Consider the following 17,072-nt stretch of genomic DNA (forward strand, 5'->3'; position numbering starts at 1 on the left):
CCACAGTGTGGTGTGATGAGGAAGAGCTAACTCCAACATGTCCTGTAACTCCTTCCTTACCTACGAAGTGCTGTGTGCATTGCTGGTGCTTGCAGTGGTGTGGACTTTGGTGTGAATATCCAGCGGATCTGGCAAAGTCTGGGGAAGATGGGGCCACGGGCAGGATTGCCCATGGGATGCACCCCCAGAGCCTGCCTGGGCAGGGCCATTGCTGCTGGGTGTAAATTAGTGAGTGCTGGGTAAGAGGGTGTGAAATACAGCTGTTAGGCTACCACGAACTGTATTTCTGCTCTGAAAAGCTCATTTATGAGCAAAGAGGAAGCACACATTACACACAAAGACCAGGATTTACTTTTAAGATTTACTGAAATCTTAACAGTCTAATCCAAGAATCATCATTATTAGCCCAGATGTATTTATTACGGAAAGAGAAAGAATACATCTATGCAGAAAACCTTTTAATAGTAATAATACTACTACTACGGTTAAAATTGTTACTCACATACTCTGTAGTTTCTACCCCTTTTCCTGGCATTATGTTCCCCTGCTTTTCTGGGTGCTACAGGGTCTCACCCTGGGGTGGCCCTGGGGGTGTCACGGCGAGTGTCAGCATCAGCGGTCCCTTGTTGGGATAGGCTGTCCATGGTGATGGCTTCTTCATCCTCACCATTTGGAGTAATTTTTATATGTTTACTAACACACTTTTGTACCTTTTCTTTTCTTCATTGGTCTGCAGCTCCATGTTGCATCCCAGTTTACTATGTTTGGTGCCCGTTATGCATGTTAGATAATATTTCAGGGTATCTGAAATGCCAAAAACAGATGTTGTTCTCTTGGTTACCCCAGAAACCAGTTTTGTCCAGCTCTAGCTCTGCATTTCTTTAACTGTCCGTGGGTGAGCTGTGTACAGGCGTGAGGTGTCCCATGCCAGCCTGTGCCCACCTCTTAACATCTGGTGTCTGTACCCCTCTATGCCACGTCCCGGGTCCCCACTTCTCAAAGCCTCTGCTATTGTAGCAGGTCTGGATTGCTCTACTCATTAGTGCATCAGTGATAAATATCTTGCTCTACCTAGAATAGCTGCTTGTTACTGCTATCTATTTAAAACTATGGTTGTACCATACAAAGATAAACAAAAGTAAAACAGATTAGCCACAGACAGCTGGTCAATTAGAAAAAACTGCTGTTACAGCTAAACCAAGTAAGAGAAAGCTGCAAGCAGGTCAGGAAAAGTTCAGGCAGAGCAGAGCTGAGGCCATGCAAACTTAGGGCCAAACGTATGGCCTGTAAGTAGTGATGGCAGTACCCTATTACAGGGCTACATGGCTGCACGATGACTGCTATTAATGATATGTAGCAATGGTGCAAACTTGCTGCCAATGGAGTCAATGCTTAGCCAAGTGGGCAACATAAGTGCATATGATAAAGAAAAAAGATATATGAAATAAGTGAACTGGTGGGATAAACCACCGCACTTAGGGGACAATGGGCTTTACCAGCATACTGTCTTTGGTGCTTGTTTTGTTAACACACAAACACGCAAGCAGCATGGCCAGCTAGGCAGTTTTCTTCTTGCCTTGTTGCATTGACTGCAGTAGAGACTTCATATCCATTTTCTTTGGCTTCCTCGAGACTAATGTGCAAACATCCCAGTAACAGGTTATATACACATTGCAAAAGGACAACCATGTAGAGGGATATATATGATTATATATATATGGTTGGACTTGACGATCTTAGAGGTCTTTTCCAACCTAAAAGATTCTATGATTCTATGATATGCCTCTACCTGCACCTGAAGGTTAATAATAAGTGACTATCCTGAGCTAGTAACATGCTGTGGATAAGAAAAGCAGGAGGTTCATGGATGCAATATTGTCCAAAAATTACAGATTGAAGACGTCTCCTCTCAAGACTCGCTTCTTAACCTCCACAATGGCCTCACTCCTAAGGCTATCATAGGATGCCAAAAAAACATGAAACACTTTTTTGCACTTTACTTATGCATAGGGTAAGATGTGAGAAAAGCTGCTGAAATACCCCAAAGCAAGTTTGTGCCAAGGAGCAGTGCCCTGGGGAAGCAACTGCTGAGTGATCCCTGAAGCAGCCATGCTGAATTTGTAGGGCTTATTGAGGATTTTGGAGCTGACCCTGGAACACAGAGCCAGTGACGTCCATGAGCCCTGCTCGTATGGCGTGGCCCCTCACTTCTCCCATTAGCTCGCTCAGTGTCTGGAGGGTGCTGCTGGGTGCAAGGCAGTCCGGTGTCGCTCAGGGGTCTACAATGAGATTTAAGTAAACACCGTGCTATGGAAGTTACCCTGATTTGTCACAGAATAATTTTCCCCAGGAATGACAGTACCTGCACTCATTTATCTTCTGAGCTTGGCCAGCCCCATTCCTGCGTCCACCAGCTCAAGACGGAGGAGCAACAAGCACAACATGGCTGAGCAAGGGTGGATGAAGCTGACCCTTTGGACCTTGTGTACTGAAGTGCTATTTAAAAAAAAAAAAATGGAAAAAAGTTCCTCTTAGTTCAGAACCATGTCTCTGGATGGAGTCACAGCTGGATTGGTTTTGTCCTCCTCAGCCGTTCCCTGCTGTACTCCTCCTTCATTTTCCCTTCTTGTTAAGACAGGAATAAGGAGCTATGGCACGTCATTTGACTTCTGTTGTCTGATCCGTGATACCGAATCAATGTGACAGAGCTCATGCAAACGGGGCAAGAAGGATGGAAGGATACTGTGGAAGAGAAATGTGATGGCAGAACCAGGCTGTTGCTTTTGGGGTGAGGCACTCTTTGGTAGGTAAAGGATGAGCAGACTCTTCAGAGCCCTGTTATATTGCCCTTTAAACACTGAGAAGGACACTTAAAACATCAGTAAATCCTGAAAAAGAATTTCTTGATATTTGTTCAATACACTTAACATTAAAAGAAACTGGCATGTCCCTGCTTTGCTTTGGAATTAAAAGATACATTTAAAAAATATTTTTCTGATGCTTTAAGAAGCAGCTTTCCCACCAGGCTTCGATTGTCCCTTCCAAGGTCTATTGTTTCTCTTGTCTAAAAAATGCAGCACCAGGTCCTTCTCCCTCCCGGGCAGGGGAGTGCAGAAGGGGAGGCTGAATTTCCATTTCTACTCTATACTGCACCGAGTGAAAAGGAGCCGAGCAGTGCATTTTTTCCTGAGCCCTCCCTGCTAACATGCTGAGATGTAAATAGAAGTTTGCAGGTCTGTTCTGAAGTGCTTTAATTTGCTGGTTAATACTTGGGAGCCCTGGATATTTGGAAGTGATGATCGTCATGCCGGACTGGTAGGTGATGGAATAAGTGGCTTCTGCAACACAGGACAGGAACCAGTCTGGGACCACACAAGTCTTGGCTCCTTTTATTCAATAAAATAAAGGAGAAACATCCAGAGCACAACATTTAATAGACAGAAGGAGGCGGTGGTACAGCCATACAATTGATTTTTCAGGCTCTCCGATGGGTGAGGACCCCATTTCTGCTCCCACAAGGGGCTGTGTTGGAGCAGAAACCTCAGTGCAGCACTCAGAGTTTAGGAAGCTACTTTTGAAAATTGGACATCTGGCATTGATGAGGCTGTTAGTGCTATTTGTGAGCTGAACACATTGCTTTTCCCAAGGGCAGTGATGCATTGTAATTCTTCGCTGTTCATTAAACAAAATATTTTCCCAGTTTAATATCATAATAGTCATAATTGTTCTGCTCATAAGGACCAAGGTTTACTAAATTCAAACGATGCAATGGATGCAAAACCCACATAAGAGTATTTTATCACTTCTGCTATAAAGACTTCCCTATAGCAAACATATTTTTATACTCTGCAAACAGCTTTAGAAGATTAACAGAAAACATCATAAAAATACTCCTTAAATTAAAGATTGCATTGACTTTAGTGGTTTACCCTTCCCTCATACTACCATTCCAGCAATAAAAACACGATGATGTTTACATGGTTTCCAAACCATAAAACACTCGTTTTTCATTATTTCTCCAATCTCATAATGTAGAGTTGTGTTTATCTATAACTCAATACATTTTAATAGAAGGCCTGACATTTAAGTGAATGCTGATAGGAAACAAGCACAGAAAATGGTTTATAAACAAATTAATGAGATTACTGTAAGAAAATTAATTGGAAATAAAAATAGGATCTATCAAAGAAACATGGAACAGGTAGTTTGTACCTGAGGTGCATTTTTCCATGAGTTCTTAAAAGCATTATCAGCATAGGGCTCCATCATTACTGAACACCAAAATTATACTGTATGTATACATGTATACATATGAATACCAATGTAACCACTAGCCTTACCTCCCTCTCCCTTTCCTCTGCCTGAATTATGCACCAGACAATTTTCCACCTACCTGGAGCTGCCACTGACTATACAAAAAGGCAGGAGGTCTGGAAAAGAAAGTTTATTGTTATGTTATTTTTCTGCTGTGGCAGCAAAGTGACCTGAAAGGGTTTAGACTATTCTGAATAGAGGTGGCCAGAAGCCACAGCAGCAAAATCAGTGCATTTTTCTAAGGTAATTTCTAAAATCCAATGCCTAGGGTGTGTGGCCACCTCCCCGCATCCCAGCCCCATCCCTTGAAGGCTGGCTGGTCTGTGGGGGCAAAGCCACCATGCTCATGTTTTGGCTTGACATCTTCTTGATGGACCTGTCCCACTGGTATAAGAAAAGTAGGAACAAATAATTACAGCAGAGAATAATTACAGCCATAGCACACTTGAATGAATCAGCGACTTCTCACATATTTCTCTTGGTGGTAGACAGGAACATGGTATAATGGATTACTTGTCACTGCTCTGGAATTTTAATATATGTATGGGAAATAGTTTGCAGGATGCTGTTCCCCATAGGAAGTGCCATATTGTTTCCAAGACACAACTTTATTCTGCTCTTCATTTGCTAGAATTAAAAATATTGATCTTCTTGGGAAGCACGAGCCCTCTAACAATGATTGCTGTCAAACACAGTGGCAATACTGGATCCATTAATATAATCGCATTATCGCAGGGGTGATATTGTATATTATTAGGCTGGAGGAGGGCAGGGAGTGGGATTAAACACATCATCCAATCAACCCTGAAGGTGTAATTCAATATAAATCATTTTTTAATCAACGGGAGGATGTGTTAAAGTCATTTGTTTGCAATGTCTGTTGGTATTGAGAAAATGCAGCCATATCAAAAAAGAGTTTATGTCTCTGGATGTATTTTTAAATTGGTTTTTTTTTTTTTTTTTTTTTATTGGCCCATAGTACTATAGGCAAATGAGATATTCTCAAATAAATATTTGTCATGTGAGACGGTTACATGTCTTTTGTAGGAGATATACCACCTCAGACGGTAGGTTGCAAATAATCCCTGGTCTCTATTCGTTATGTTTACATATCATCCCCATTTTGCCTTTATGTGATAATTCCCCCTGCAGTTAATAGCAGAATAGGCAGCTGTGCCACAGCCGTGGTCTGCTGCTGAGCACCCTGCCCCGAGCACTGCTGCTGGAGACACGCTCCAGCTTTATTTGCTGAATTTAAAGCCGTGCTCAGACCCCGTTACATTAACGGATGGCAAAGAAACTATTTCATTGTCTCCTGTGCTCTGAGGGATAGCGCCTTTAATTGCATTGCGGCAGTTTAATGCATTAAAAGTTATGATTTTAATGTAAAGGAAAGAACGGCATCTTTAGGAGGGAAGGGTGGTGTCCTTTTGTACCTGCCTTGAGTCGGCATGGGTACTGCAGAGGGAATAGCGTTGGAGAAGGAATGAGTGAATTTGTGCTATTCCTGCAGAACAAGTTTGGTTCAGTGTGGTAGCCCAGCAGCTGCTCTCTTCCCTGCCCAGTCGGCTGGTACATGGGATTGCTGCTAGCTTATAAATGTCAGAGATTTTCCCCCTTCCTGGTTAAAGCTGTGATGCCGGTGGGTTGCATGGGCAGCCTGACCTTTTCCGTGAAGGATGTGTTGATATCGGTAGGATTTCAGCAGTGCCCTGTTTAGGTATTGCTCATGGTCTGTGGTTTGTGGGAGACCCGTGAGATGTAAGAGGGACCCCAGGGGCAGGAGCTGAGACTTCCTAGCTCTGTTAAGTCTTTGTTTCCCCATCTCTTGGGGGAAAAAATTCCCCCCTGACTTCCACATCACTTGATCGAAACAATTTTTCACTTGCTCTGAGATTTCCCAGCAAGCCAGTTTGATTCAGGGAGGGTAGCTGGGTCTAGAGGGCAAAAATTGCCCTCTTCTTCTAATGTGTGGTGGGAAAACCCTGCCTAAGCACCAAAGCAGGCGGAGTGTGCAGAAATTGCACCATCTGTTAATTAGCCCTGAAAATCCTCTGGTCTTTCATGTCCTCTACGCTGCTGACTGTTGCTCGGGAGCTGGAGCAGGATCGAAGAACTGACCTCACTTCTTCTTTGCAGTTTTTGCACTCTCAAGTAATTTAAAGGGTAAAGAAAAGATCCCTTAGCTGTTACAGCTCTTAACAATTACTCATTGTATTAGCTGTACCTCCCCAAGACAGCTTGCCTAACAAATGAATCCGCTGCACTGATATTGGATTCTTTGGAAAATTACTAAAGATTTTCAATTATACATGCTTCTTTCCCTAAGTTTAAAATGATATGTGCATGCATTATAGACTTAAATTAATATTTGAGCTATTAATTGGAGATTGCACTTGGCAGCAAGTTATTTTTTGTGGTGCAATGCTCGTGTACCCAGAGATAATATGATGACTGCATTTTTAGCAGCTTATAAATAAATAAAAATAAATTAAATTCTTCAAGAACTACTCATATCAAGCTAACAAAATGAATCAGGTTGATTGAGGGACATTTGCTGTCTGACCTTGCCCTTTGCCTAGTGTCTCTCAGTGCCACCCCTCTGGACCTGGGAGGGATATCTTCCGTGCTTTCGAGGTGTCCGAGACACTAGCAGCAGTACAGCTTTTGAGTGTCCCATTGATTTTTGTGCTGTGAACAAAGGTTTGTGAACCATTCGGTGAACTTAATTCCTTTCTTGTGTTTGTGTGTTATCCAGGAGCGGCCTGCTATTTTTATGCTTTCACAAATACCTGCAAGGAGCAGTTCTGTGCCTGTATTGACTGAATAGCTGTTTTGCAAGAGGCTATTACGTGTATTTACTATTAATCAAGTGGAGACTCTACTAATTGGCAAAGCATCGTTTAAAGGTTTATCAGATAACCTGAGCTCTATAAGTGGGGAAAAAAAAATCTTTTTTCACTTGTGTATTATTTGTGGACATTTATAAGCATAGGGTAGGGTCATTGTGTGAACGGTGAATTCAGCCAGTGACCCACATAGTGTCTAAATTGTTTATTCGTAATATTGCGTGAATGATAATAAGTGCTTTAATGTGCACATTACTGTGTTTGGAAATGACCAAGAGAAGAAACAGGCTTAATTTGTCAAAACCTCATTAGTCTTTTTTTGGATCTTTGTCCATGCTGACCTCCTTGTGGTTAAGAGGTTTATTTCTACGAGCTCCTTCTGCGCAGTGGTCCAGCCCTTATCCTTTACACGTCTTGCCTGGCTGCGGAGCTGGTATTTGCTGTTTGAAGGGACCACGTTGGAAGCAGCCTGGCAAAGCTCTTCCCGTGCCTGCCTAAATTAGTTATCAGTTATGCAAGCAGGATATGTACATGAGAGGGGGAAAATATCAACTCACAGGAGTAATTTCATTAGCAAGTTAAATCATTCCCATGTGTCAGCTGTGTTTTAGGAAGACAAAAATTCTCACTAAACTGTTTTTTGTGGCTGATTGTGTCACTCATAAAGGCTGCTGAAATCAAAGGAGGCTATTTGAATCTTTCACACGGCTGCCTTTCTGTCCTGGTTCCCATGAAGCGCTCTCAAACTCATAGCATTTTTGATCCATCAGTCCTAGTAACTCTTGCAGTAGCTGATTTATAAGCTAACATAGATATCTCTGGGGCTGTCAGAAAAGCAAGTGGCTGCTTTTCCTTTTATTAATAAAATCTGTTAACGGCAGTTGTCTCCAACACCTCCACAAACAAAATCTGCTTCAGCCCCCTCGTCCACTCAGGGGAAACAGCTCATTTCTTAAATGGAAATGTGAGCAACTCTGTTTAAAGTAGTGCAGGTGGTGATACTATATGCTGCGTGCTAAACAGTTTCACTGTAGAGAAGTGTGCATATTTTGAACCTCTAAGTTTTCCCACTTTGCCTCATTTGTGGGCTAATTATTCAAGCCATTATGAAACAGGATATACCTGGAGAAATCAAAGCACCATTGCACAGAGCAAAATGAATCAAAGTTCATTTCAGAGCAGAAGTAAAACACAGGAAAACCTGCAGGCGAGACCTCTGGAAGAGCTGAGGCACGTCTACCAAACTCCTGCTCCTTCTCCCTGTTCATCTGGCCAGATGGACCTTGTGACTGTCTTGCTTAAGACAAGCAACAAGTGTTGGTTTGAATATTCCCATGTGCAATGTTCGTGTGCAGTCCTGGAGGAGGAATTGGAGATGGGCCTTTTATTGGCGGTGGAGACATAGCAGTGTCCCACAAGGGACACCGGTGCCCAATGGACGGGTAAATGTCCCTGTGTCTTAGTCCCTTCTCTGCAGAGGGGCAGCTTTTGCATGACCAAGACACTGGGCTATACACTGGGTTTGGAGAAGTCCTCATACACTGTGGTAGACTAATATCTCACTGCTACTTCTCTGTTCTCTCTCGTATTGAAAATCCTGGTTAAGCTATTGAGATGCAAAACAGTGGCAGGCAGTTGTTTTGAGGCCAACATCACTGGGCTGTCCTTGAATCCAGGTGTTTATCCACCCCATGGAGGAGCCATTAGCATCTTGTCTGTGAACCACCCTGCAAGTTCCCTTTCCCTCTCTTTTCTGCAGTTTGTATGTTTGAGGATCCTTGTGCATATGAAGATTTTAGTATAGGGGCTGCCAGGGCAGGATGGTTGGCTCTGCTAGGTCTAAACAAAAAGAACAGGTTATAAATTACTGTTTGCCATTTTTCACTTCGATCTCATATTGAAGTGGTTTGAGATTTAGAGTCCACTCAGTAGTTGAGATGTTGCCTAGTTACCATTTTTGATATCGCAGAGGAAGAATAAATAAAATGACATTTTAATATTAAATGCTGTGGATTGAGAATTGCAGATATGCTCCCTGTGTGTCAGACAGCCAAGTCAGAAATCCTCTTTTGAAAAGGCTCTGATTCTTCCTGGGAGACTTTGAAAACTGTCCTTTTGATTTTTTTTTCTTTTTTCTTTTTTTCTTTTTTACAACAGTCATTTTGTTGGCAGGGCCCATTAACCCCAAGCATGAATTCTTGTTACTGGGGCATGCTGTTATGGGCACAAAAAAGTCCAGCGCTGCAGTAGCCACCACCCCAGTTGTTGCTCACTGTTGTGGTGTCCTGGTCTGCAGTGCTAGATTTTGACCTGCCACATACTCATCATACTCATTGCAACACATTACAGAGTTCCCCACCAAGCTGCCTTAGGAGAGCAGACAGCTACTGCTGTTCAACGATGACAATTTATGGGCAATGCCTGCTTTTGAGGTGGCTCTTGGCTACTGACCCTATTTCATCCTCAGTGCCTTGCAACATAAGCATTAGGCATTCTTCTTGCTTCCTGAACCTTACGTTTGAGGAGAAGGGCACGCAGTGCTGAGAAATCTTTCATTCTGCAGCAGCTGTCTAATCAGCGAAAAGATGAACGTCTGTGTGGGCACATCGGAAATTTCTTGGGATACTGCCTGATTGTTGAAAATCTTCGTATCTTTAACAATGGGCATATTTAGTACTATCATCTGGCATGCAGGAGAGATCAGTCCCTCTCCCTCAATCAGCCCATTATGAACTCTCCTGAAAGTGCGGGAGAGGGCAGAACATGAGACATAACCGTCCTCCCTGCTACGTGTCGCGTGCCGCTTCATCTGCTAACCGTGATTTGATGGGATGGCCAAGACCTCCTCTCCACTTGTGGGTTTTGTCCTGACTTTCCTCTCTCATACCCTCCTCTATAAAGAACCCATCGATGCTGGGTTTTAACAACGTGCAAGTCATTAACAATGAACAGGAAGGGTCTGGAAATTTTTACTCTCAGAACTGTTTAGTCTTATAATTCCCATTTGGTTTTTGTCTCCTTCAGTAAAGATGTTTTTGGTGAGTTTGTTCTGGTAACGATGTGTATTCAGGCTTTCCTAGGTAAAGCCTGAAGTTTCCTTTCTTGTGTAAGAAAATGCAGCAAGAAACACAGAAAAAAGATAAAATTATGGAGTGCAGTAAGTACTTCATACCCAAGAATTATAAACTCAGGAAAGTTTCAGCTGGCATTTATATTTAAGAGAAATCTATGAAATGGTAAGAAACACATAGCTCAGGAATCTGAAGTGCCTTTCACATCATTAACATTTAGAGATACAGACACTGAAATACTTTAACTGTATGGCTGTTGCATACTGTCATCGCATCACTTAGTAACTGGCAGGAGTAAGCACTATATTAGGTGCTGAAGATAACACTAACTCATGTAAAGGCTTTCAATTGATTTTAATTCCTGCAGCAACATAAAGTGATGAGAAAGTTCCACTGCAGCCAGCAGATACCAGTGAATCTTTCCCTAAGCATTAACAGCACTATATAAATACATGTATGTACAGAGATAAATAGCTATAGACATAGATATTTTAAAAGCTTGCAGTGCATGTTTTCCAGTGACTAGAAATATCACCTAGAAGGATTTTTCTGGGTTTCTTGTTAATGAATCAGAATATTGATTGTTTTCTGGCAGAAGGAAATTTTCAGGCAGAAGTCTACATGGATCTGGAGTTGTGGCTGAAGACATGTATTCATAGTTTAAGATTAAAATTCTTCCCAGGAATGACACTGCAATAGCTTTCAAAGCAAGCAATGCACAGTATGAGTTACTCAGGTTACTAGTATTTGTTTAGAGTTAGGATGGACATTAAAACAAATGCTAATTTATCAAGCTAGAGGAAATCAGCAGTTAAGCTACGGCCAGAAACCTTTTTTCTGCCTCATGGGGGCACCATGGATCATTTCTAGTGCCTGGAAATGTCTCTTCCAACTTTGCCCATCAGCTGGTTGTCTACACCTGATTTTTTGGCAGTGGAGAGAGATGAGTGCCAATGGAGGGGAAAACCTCCCAACGGCTTTAGGAGGGAGGTGGGAGCCATACCGTGAGCTTGGCTTTTCACCAGCTGAAGTCACCCGTTGCGAAGCTCAGCCCGTCTCCCCCTGAGAAGATGTCTCCTGGCATTTCTCTTTGAGCACTCACTTTCTCTCCATTTCTAGTTCTTCCTAGTTCAGAGATAAACATTTTCTTTTGATACTCCTGAGCTGAAACCAGTAGGACAAATGTGTCCTTGTGAGGCAGGATTTCTAGCTAAATTGGCACCAGTAGCATGGGCAGAAGAACTCTGTATCTCTGCAGGAAAGTAGAGATCGACGTCCTCAGTTAGGAGCAGATAAATCAAAATAAAGTATGATTTTAAAATGGGAAAGATAATTTTGATTTAAGATGAAATGAAAATGTAAAATGATATTGCAAAGGGAAATTGATCAGTTCTTGAAATGTACGTATCTGGTAAATGTTTAAGCCAAAGGAGTTGAACAAGTTACCCAAAAAGCTATGAAGTGCAGATATATTCTGAAGCCATTTTTTACTTTGATTATTTTCTCTCTTTTTATGGAAGTACTACCTTCAAAATAGTTATATCTCATCAAGGGATGAAGATTTGCCATATTTCAATTTTAGAAACCAGACAGCATTTTTTGAGCTGTTCATTAGGGAATTTTATTTTCTTGATTTACTTTGTTGTTGCTCAAATTAACACGAGCAAACTCACCCTTCTCAGTTTTAAGCAACTAAACCCCGGTCATCTCTCTGAAGATGAGACCTTCACTCTGTAGTTGTCCCAAACATATTTTGCAATAGAATTATAAGCTACTAAAAAATAAGTTTTTACTCTAAACATTAAAAAAGATTCAGCTCAGGTGGCAAATGCTGTCTTTCCTACAATAAAAGCCTTTTTTGAAGATCTGGTTAATGGAAACCACATCATTCAAGCTTAGCTGGCTAACAATATCTGCCAGTTTATCCGGCAACTTGGGAAATTAATCCATGAAACTTAATTGGCTTTATCTATTTACATTCATAATATTCAAAGGGAAACTCCAGTTTATCTGACGGGTCACCCACGCTTCTCTTTGATGAGCCTCATCATGAATAAAAATGGCTTCAACTGAGTTTCGAAAAGAACATGTAATGCGTTGGGGATCTTGCAAGTCTCCAGGTAAGGCAACCTACATATCAAAGACTTATCTCCTAAGCTGGATTTTTCATAAATATTATGTGAAAAGAGTTGATAGTTGATTTCTTTTTCCTTCCTTCCCCCATCCTCCTTCCTCCATCCCTTGGCCATAAGAAAAAGCTATTCCCATTCTGCCTGTTCACACTTTGCCTCCAAAGCACACAGCCTGAGCTCAGAAAATCAACAAATAACCTGACTTGGTGATTCCTGTCCAAATGGCCATGCCGTCCAACTCTGAGAGTGATTATGTTTATCAGGCAAACTGTACCTGCTGTGACACCAGCCATTCACATCCTATAAGAAGATCCTCAGTGGTTTATAAGGAGAATTTAGTGCCTATTGCAAGCCAAGAAATCAATTTCCAAAGCCTCAGCAGATACCCAGGCCACGTGTCCTTCCTGGAACCTAACTCAGAATGAATTATTGCTTCAATTCCACCTGGCAAAGATGATGTTAATGCAGAAGATGAGTTAGGAGAAAATAAATAGTGACTGCAGTAAAAATGCATGTGGATGAAAGAGAATGCGCTTAAATGAAATAACGTCTTCTAGATAGCATCACATAAAATCAAGAGGCAGCTTTTAACTCAATAGGCAGGAAATTAGACATGTGATTTCCATATTATGAAGGGCAGATGCACACCTGATTCCCAGCAAGTTCTGATGAAAGTCGTCCCAAAGCCTCTTCTGGAACAGCAGTTTCTCTATCAGTTGTGCTTCATTTTGGTTACAAGGTTAAACAGCCCTCCACGCCTCTGCTAAATGAGTTTGCTTCCTCTGAAAACCACTCCCTCAGTCCCTTGATTTCTGGGGATATCCTAGCAACAGTTTTTGTGTGAGATTATATTTTCAGAGGCACCACATGCATTGCCTTGTGCCTCAAAATTAAGCTGCTGTGTGTAGTTTTGATTTAACAGCTGCAGAGGGTTTCCCAACATCTCTGATTGTGATGTATGAGGTGATGGTCCCCAATGTGCCACAGTCTCATGATGTTTTGGCAGTTCAAATGAGAAAGACATTTTTGGGTTTTATTTTGTTGCCTTTTTGTCTTTACGCCCTCCCCAGCCAAGGTAAGACGGTTCAGCTGAAGCAACATCAGCAGTGCCAGGAAGAGCTGATGGGCTGGTGGCCCCTCCGTGGTGGGCTGGCTGGTTAGCTGTGGAGGGCTGGTCCATGGTGAGCAATTCAGGGTTGTTTTTAATAGCGATGAGCACACTGAAGAATGACTGAGGAAAACAGCTGATGATCCACCATGAGCTTATGCAGGGAAAACTGGTATAACCTGATTTTATGCAATGATCAGCAACTAGTGACCATCAAACAAGTGATACCACTTGCCTGTGCCTTGCTAGAAGGAGAGAGAGGGTGAACATCACCCAACAACAGCAGTCCGTGCATGGCTGTTAGTGACTAGCCAGGTGTTTGCAGAGAGGAAGCTGGCAGATACCTTCACCAGCCACTGAAGCAATGACAAGTGGAGGCAATTTTTTTAGATTCCACTTTGGTTAAGGTAACATTGTAGAAGAGCTGATCAGAACAAATAACCTGGTGGATATGAACTGGTGAAATAAAGTAGGAGGAGAAGAAAATAGAGGTTTGTCTTTTCTTTTAAGGGCAAACTTTGAGAAATGAAGGGAAGCAGTGGAATCATCTGGAGGGAAGAGTGAAGTAGAGCTGAGGTGGGTTCAGTGTGGAGGAGACATGGAGCTTTGGAAGCCAAAGGTACAAAAACGACTTAACATTTCTGTCACAAGCAAAAGGTTTTTTTGCAGCGACTGAATAGCCGTCTTGGAAAGACTATTAGGAGTAAGTAAAGAGTTATATGGGCAGTAAAGGGAACTGATCAGCAATAAAAAACAGATATTGAGAGTCAGAACGAGACCATGACTTGAAAGGAGACCTTGCTCAACTCAGGCTCAATTAGACTTGAGAGAGAGAGAGAGACGGGATAGCCAAGTGAATCGCCAACTTTAAGTCTGGTACCAAGGACTTTCATGAATTTTCTCAAATCAGGGATGGTACAGTATAACTGGAGAATAGCCAATACAGTACTTGAGTCCTTTTATTTAGGAAAGGGAAAAAGTGATGTGGGTGGTTGTAGCCTACTTGGTCTGACCTTGGCACTCCACAAGATAGTGACATCAAGGGAAATAAAAACCAGGGTAAAACCCACTGTGATGGACGGCAAAAGGTAGATTGTGCTAGACTAACCTGTTGTCTTCCTGTAGGAAGACAACTGAAGTGATATCTCACTCGATGGGAAATGTGGGACAAATGACATTAGAGAGGAAAAGATATACTTAGAAGAGCCAGTATGGTGGTTGGTGGGGTGAAGTCACTCACTACAAATGAGAAGCAAAGAAAAGGACCGAAACAATGAACATTTTTTTATTGTATTCAAATCCTACTTTAGGCAGGATAATCCCATTCTTCCAAATATTTAAGTTTCCAAAAGGAAAAAAAAAGTTGAGCTTTGCTTTGTGTAGCCTCACATTTCCCCCACCAACTCCTTCCTACTCCTTCCATCAAATAGGCACTTGTGCTGCTCACAAATCTGTGGCCAGGAGCAGAGACTAGTGTTGGGAACCAGTGCCGTAGGTCAGGAGCAGTGTACAAACTGCAGACAAGGATGGCGCTTGTTTGGCACAGGAAGGTAGAGGTGGCATTAGGACCACACAGGCTAGCTTGGAGGAAAGCACAAGAAGCACAAAGTGGAGGACTGGAAAGTCAAGGAGACTGCAGGACCCCAAGTATCCCTGTCCCTTCACCTTTGGCTGTGAGCAGGATGGGGAACTGCAGCAAGGAGCTGGGCAAGGATTCCTGCAGCAAAGCATTGCATGAATTGACAAAACTGGGACTTTTGGCCATCTGGAGAACTTTAAAGATTGGACTCGCCTGCTTTCCCTTTGCTGCCGTGGTGCCAGTAATACTGCTCACCAGTTCTTCTCCTTGCCCTCTGTGTATCAGCCAGATGCTTATTTAGACGCTCATGTGCGCACTCTTGCTGGATCACTGCTGTAAAGAAATATGATTATTAGTAATAAGAAGGACAACCAGCTTACTGAGTTTAGAGTCAGAAACTAGGTTTTCAGCCAGGAGGATATGGGGAACAAGATCCATTAGTGTTACCCTGGTGAAACTGAGGTGACTCCAGACTGATCAGCATGTTTCCTACATGTAGAGTAACCCTATCCCAGGGCCCTGTCCCAAAAGCGCATTTGTTCCATCCTCAGCATATTTCAAACACATTGGGGACACAGTTGGTTTTGTCTAAATGACAATTCCTCTTGTTTTTTCCTAATGAAACTGGCAACGTGGCCAGTAAATCTTGACAGCACTGCTCTGTTTCACAACAGTCCCATCTCCTTGATATGATGCTGAAGTTTTATCCCTCCAATTAGCTGTACTTCATTCTGGGAGATGATTTCTAAAGGGAAACCCATCCTAATAACAGCTAAAACTTAGCCAGCTCCCCTATGCTAGGCAGAATTACCTCTCAACACACAGAGGGATAAATCAAACCCCAGATCAGAAAACTACTGAATTTCAGCATTCAAACCATTCCTAGGCAGCATTCCTCCTCCCTTTAGGGAACTGGAAAAATAGTACACCCCAGCATCCTTTTAGTACAGCTTCCCCAATGGTTATAGAATCACAGAATAATTTAAGTTGGAAAAGACGTTTAAGATCATCAAGTCCAACCATTAACCTAGCACTGCCAAGTCCACCACTAAACCATGTCCCTAAGCACCACATCTGCACATCTTTTAGATACCTCCAGGGATGGGGACTCAACCACTGCCCTGGGCAGCCTGTGCCAATGCTTGGCAACCCTTTTGGTGAAGACATTTTTCCTAATATCCAATCCAAACCTCTCCTGGTGCAGCTTGAGGCCATTTCTTCTTGTGCTATCACTTGTTACTTGGGAGAAGAGACTGACCCGCCCGGCTCCAGCCTCCTTTCAGGTAGTTGTAGAGAGCAATAAGGTCTCCCCTCAGCCTCCTCTTCTCCAGGCTGAACAACCCCAGCTCCCTCAGCAGCTCCTCACAAGGCTTGTGCTCTAGACCCTTCACCAGCTTTGTTGCCCTTCTTTGAATGTGCTCCAGCACCTCCATGTCCTTCTTGGAGTGAGGGGCCCAAAACTGAACACAGGATTCAAGGTGCGGCTTCACCAGTGCCCAGTACAGGGGCACCATCACCTCCCTGGTCCTGCTGGCCACGCTATTCCTGATATAAGCCAGGATGCCATTGGCCTTCTTGGCCACCTGGGCACACTGCTTATGTTTTAGACTAACCTCTTTTAGGGTTAATGAGGTAGTAAATTATGTGCTTTTATAGCATTGGCCCATGTCTTGGTAAGCGCTGGCCGGGTGCGTCACTGCTGGCATCCCTGGGTTGCCCTGTCAGTGCTGCGGCTGCCGGTGCTGCAGACTCTTCACAACAGGATGGCTGAGCTCTGCGGGAGTCCGATTCCTTATTCATCCCCTTCAGCCACTGCAACTGGGGGATTAGTAGCTATTTTAAGCCTAATAAGTTAAAAGGACTTGCACCAGATTTTGCAGTTACTGCTATCCCAGGGCTTGCTTGATCCCAACAAAAACAATTTCCAGTTCCCAGCAGGCTGCAGTGAGAGGAAAGGAAGGTATTGGCCCACGTGTACTGCAATAGTGAATGTTTACAGCAAGATTTGGTGCTATTGAA

Source organism: Nipponia nippon, unplaced genomic scaffold (genome assembly GCF_047370975.1).
Source record: "Nipponia nippon isolate SJK-2023a ecotype South Korea unplaced genomic scaffold, ASM4737097v1 scaffold_11, whole genome shotgun sequence".
NCBI lineage: Eukaryota > Metazoa > Chordata > Aves > Pelecaniformes > Threskiornithidae > Nipponia > Nipponia nippon.